The sequence below is a fragment of the Penaeus chinensis genome, chromosome 20, assembly GCF_019202785.1.
Source record: "Penaeus chinensis breed Huanghai No. 1 chromosome 20, ASM1920278v2, whole genome shotgun sequence".
Taxonomy (NCBI): domain Eukaryota; kingdom Metazoa; phylum Arthropoda; class Malacostraca; order Decapoda; family Penaeidae; genus Penaeus; species Penaeus chinensis.
The window spans coordinates 19,120,902-19,125,901 of NC_061838.1; the positions used below are offsets into that span (position 1 = coordinate 19,120,902).

The 5,000-nt window shown below is 50.4% G+C and overlaps 1 protein-coding gene across 1 annotated transcript in view; it reads right to left on the minus strand.

Moving 5' to 3' along the window:
* Positions 1–4,650, minus strand: part of LOC125035985 (histone-lysine N-methyltransferase PRDM16-like) — an 11,618-nt gene extending 6,968 nt beyond the window's left edge. Inside the window, exon 1 of the mRNA XM_047628313.1 lies at positions 3,642–4,650. The gene's annotated coding sequence lies outside the window, so the exon portion shown is untranslated. The remainder of the gene's footprint in view (positions 1–3,641) is intronic.
* Positions 4,651–5,000: the final 350 nt, after the last annotated feature.

A 5,000-nucleotide genomic window follows, 5' to 3' on the forward strand; every position in this document is an offset into this window, starting at 1 on the left:
TTTCCTCCAACCCACCTTCCTCCCCCTCCGGCCCACTCAGCTCTTCTTCCAGCCCACCCTCCTCCTCCAACCCACTCTCCTACTCCCCCAGCCCACCCACTTCCTTCTCTCCCAGCCCACCCAGCTCCTCCTCCAGCCCACCCTCCTCCTCCTCCAGCCTAACTTCCTCCTCCAACCCACCCTCCTTCTCTTCCAACCCACCAACCTCCTCCTCCTCCAACCCACCAACCTCCTTCTCCTCCAACCCCCCCTCCTCCTCCTCCGCCAACCCACCATTTCCTCCAGCCTAACCTCCTCCTGCAATCCAACCACCTCCTCCTCCAACCCACCCTCCTCCTCCAGCCCTCCCTCCTTCTCCTCCAGCCTAACCTCCTCCTCCAACCCACCCTCCTAGTCTTCACCATTTCTCTTCACATGCTTAAGGATGTGCACACCCTTGCGTCTTCACTGCAGTATAACCTCATTTACCCCCTCCCCCCGCTTTCCCCCCTCCCCCACCAACCTCCCCTGTCCCTCCCCTCTCCCCCACCAACCTCCCCTCCCCTCCCACCTCCCCCACCAACCTTCCCTCCTCTCCCCCCTCCCCCACCAACCTCCCCTCCCCTCCCACCTCCCCCCGCCTGCCCGCGTCACCCCCCCCCCCCTTTCCACGTCTTTCTGTCCTCTTCATATCCGGCTCCTTCGCCCCCCGCCCCCGCCCCCCCCCCCTTTGGTATCCGAATACCGTCTCCTTTTCTAGTTCCTTTTACTCCCCCGACATTTCATCTGACATTTCCAAAAAAGCAAAAAACAAAAAACAAAAAAGCAAAGCAAAAAAAAAATAAAAATAAAAAACAAGGAGAAAAGGAAAAGGAAAAGAAAGTGAAGAAAAATCATTCCCAAAAAACAAATAAACAAAACAAAAAAAATTCTTATACGAATTGCCGTGTATCATTCACCCCTCCTCTTCCCCCCCCCCCCCCTTTGGCACACAAGCTAGCTACCAACCCCCTTTCTGGTTCACCCCACCGAGCGCTCCTCAGGCTCCCCCGTACCCCCCCTCCCTTCCTCCCTCCCTCTACTACCCCTCTCATTCCCTCCCCCTTTCTCGTGCCCCCCCGTACCCCCCACCCCCCGAGTTGGTTGCAAAATGGCGCCCATTTTCTGAGAGAGCCAAGATCCGGGCCGGAGAGGACGGTGGCGCTACAGAAGCCATTCAATCGATTTATTTACATTCCTTTTCTCTTTGAAATCTCTTCGGTGTGGCTGGACGGGAAGTGAGCGCTGGCATGCTGCTGTTCCCATGTCCCGCGCTGCTGAATGACAGGACAAGCTCCGAAATAATAGCACTTTAGGATTGAATTTTTTGTCTGGGTGGACTTCGGAAAAGAAAGAAACGGCGTGGAATCATTCGGTTGAATGTGATGGTATTCGTATATATATATATTTTTTTTTACGGTAGACACTGAATGCATATTTGCTGTTGTTATATAACCTTTGCAATAACGCTTGAGAACACGGAGTGATAAAGGGATTGGACTGCAGGTCGGACAGGTTGGGGTCTGGCGCTGATAACCATGGCTAGCGTCTCTCTCTCTCTCTCTCTCTCTCTCTCTCTCTCTCTCTCTCTCTCTCTCTCTCTCTCTCTCTCTCTTTCTCTCTCTCTCTCTCTCTCTTTCTCTCTCTCTCTCTCTCTCTCTCTCTTATTCCTGACACAAATTCTCTCTCTCTCTCTCTTATTCCTGACACAAATTCTCTCTCTCTCTCTCTCTCTCACATGTATTCCTCCCTCTCTTTTTCTTCCTCTCTCTCACTCACACGCACACACGTACTCACAAACACACTCTATCTCCATCTCCCTACCTCACTCCCTCTTTCCCTACCTCTCTCTCTCTCTTTCCCTCCTAATCTCTCTCTCTTTCCCTCCCACTCTCTCTCTCTCTTTCCCTCCCTCTTTCTCTCTTCCTCTATCCCTCTTTCTCTCACTCTCTGTCCCAAAAACATTGCGCCGTCGAAACCAGCTGATTGTGACATGGGTTCAGATTAGTATTGGCGACGCATTGAAATCTCCCACAACTGCTGGCTCGCGAGTGACCATTCAGTGCCCGTCTACCAGACATCAGTCCGGCTATCTAGAAAGCATCGCCCGGATCACTAACATGTAGCTGAGTGAGGATGGAGTAAGAGAATGCAAGATGCTAGGATAAAAACGGTAGGACTCTAACATTGATAGGAAAGAAAAGGAAAGAGGAGAGAGAGAGAGAGAGAGAGAGAGAGAGAGAGAGAGAGAGAGAGAGAGAGAGAGAGAGAGAGAGAGAGAGAGAGAGAGAGAGAGAGAGTAAATGATAGTGAAAGTGAGAGATATATAATAAGAGTGATGATAAGTGAAAGTACCACAGAGAGAGAGAGAGAGAGAGAGAGAGAGAGAGAGAGAGAGAGAGAGAGAGAGAGAGAGAGAGAGAGAGAGAGAGAGAGAGAGAGAGAGAGAGAGAGCAAGCAGTAGCAAAGGTGCATCCGTTTAAGTCACACACGTACAGCTGATTCGCAAATTTCTCTAAGAATCATCAAGTTGGTCAGACCGCTTGACAGACGTAATCACTAATGCCAGGCAATCGTGTTAGAGCTACAGATAGAGGGCGCTATCAGGTCACCGAGATATGCTGGTCACACACGAGGAAGCTGTGGTGATAAGGCCCTGTCACTGAGTCGCCGATAACTGTCATTGACATTGAGGAAAGCTGAATGACGTGACGAGTAATGGTGAGTGACGGGATTAAGCAGCGGAGGGTGACGGATAGTGCAGTGGCGGATGACGGGTGATGCAGTAACGGCTGCGGGGGTGATCATGACACAAATCTGGCACAGGGGGGGGGAGGGGAGGGGGAGGGGGGGACAGGCCACAGACCCAGTATCCGCAGGGTCACAAGGTAAGGATGAAATGTTGGGTTTCATAGCGGTGGTGTGAGAACAAGGCGAATCCTTCCTTTTAATGTGTGTTCCCGAGACATGCGATGTGGGCCAGAGGCACGTGGTCGGGGTGGGTTACGCAAGCGGCGGCGAGAAAACTTAAGGAGCCTCTAGATATTTTCACTCAATGCCATGCAAGGGAGGGGGGTTATGCTCATGGCTCCACTTCAGTAAATGCACATTGCAATGACACTTTCCGCTAAATAAATCATTGCTCTCCAATTTCAAGTGTGGTAAAACTACCGAAGCGATAACTGAATGTAATTGATTAAACTTGTTGGTTCAGAAGCGTCTAATGCATTCACAATCAGCAGAAACTGAGCAGATTTAAGCAGGTCATGGGGAGATACCAAGGCCAGTGTCCTGCTGATGATGAGACACTTTCATTATGAATCATTGAGGACACGATAGATGCACTGCATTAGAGCTATAATCAATGAGATTTCAACATATAATCCTTTTTCCCTCGGAATAAGCGTGGCGAAATCAATATTACGATAAATCCTCGCATCTAATAAGTACAACTCGTAATTAAGTAGCAATCAAGTATGCTCTACATCCCACACACACACACACACACACACACACACACACACACACACACACACACACACACACACACACACACACACACACACACACACACACACACACACACACAGCAAAAGCCAAAACAAACGCAACTATACAATTACCTCAAGAAGAGTTGGTGGCACTCCTAATGGAAGGTGTCTGGGATTCATTGGTGGGCACAACGACAGACACCTGAAACTGGTGGCGTCTCCAGCACAGGCACTCGGGCACTGCTCACAATGCCACCGAGATATAACTTCACTCAAAGACTGCAGATCTTTCGAACATGCTGGTCCTTCACAACACCGTCACACGTGGGTTTGGTAACTTGAACTAGAGCGGACGCAGAATAAATAGTTTCATTTGCATCACTGATACTAATAATCGCAGGGGGCTATTAGTTTCTTTTTTCTTCGTCACAGGTACATCAGAAATTCGTCAATGTTTCTTTTCCGTCGATGACCATATGCAAATTTCAACTCGTGTGTACTGGCACGGGCTAGGCGATGGCAGTGGCACAGGCGACGAGGAGAAGACTTCCACCACAACAGCTACATTTTCTACAAGTACTGCTTCGGGGTTCAGTTGGCCCATGCTCCTGCAAGGGCGGTCTGCATTCTTGTCACCTCTTATTTTCGTTTCAGCGTCTAAGTGAAACTCCCTTCGGGCACAAAGGAGGTGTGAAGTATTTGCCTTTCATTGGTTTCAGCGATGGTCCAACATTCGTCAATTTAGAATTTGTTTACATGTAAATCTGAAGTCAAGTCTGTCCCTCGGAACTGCTCGAAAGCTTGAACTGAATTCCGATAATCACACTTTGGATTTCCTCACCAATTCAACAGAGTTCTTGAGATGCTCTACATCCGCTATACAACTAAGCGTTCCAAGTCGAAGTGAGGTGAGCATGGAGAAGTAAAGTTCTCCTCCGAAGTACAGAACGTAATGCACATGGACACAGGTATGCACACGGAGTATGTACAAGAGGCGCTGCTGGCGGCGGCGACGTCGAGACTGCGGGTGCGGGAACGAGAGCGATCACAGAGCACGTGGCGAACCTTCACTACCCGAGCCTCCGACCCGACTAACTGGTGTTCTGTTGATCTCAGTGCCGTCCGCCACACCCTGCTCCACGAACACCAACACACACACTCACACGTACACACACACGCACACGCTAGCACACTCACACATCGTCCCGCCCTCGCTGTATGTGTATCAGTTTTTGTTTTGGTACCGTTAGCTCTCTCTCTATCCCCGAAGAGACCAACAAGTTACACCTCCCTTCGGTTGTCGCCTTCTGTGCCTGCGTCCTTCAGCAAACCAAAGGGACATGCAGCCGAAAGGAAGCAAAACGCAAGCAGAAACGCCCCAGAATCCCCGCGTTCTTGGACGAAAAGGAGCGGGAGAGGGCGAAAGTGAGTGGAACATTCGGCCGACACCCACGAGCCTCGGTATCTAAGTCACTGAGGCAGGCTCGACCA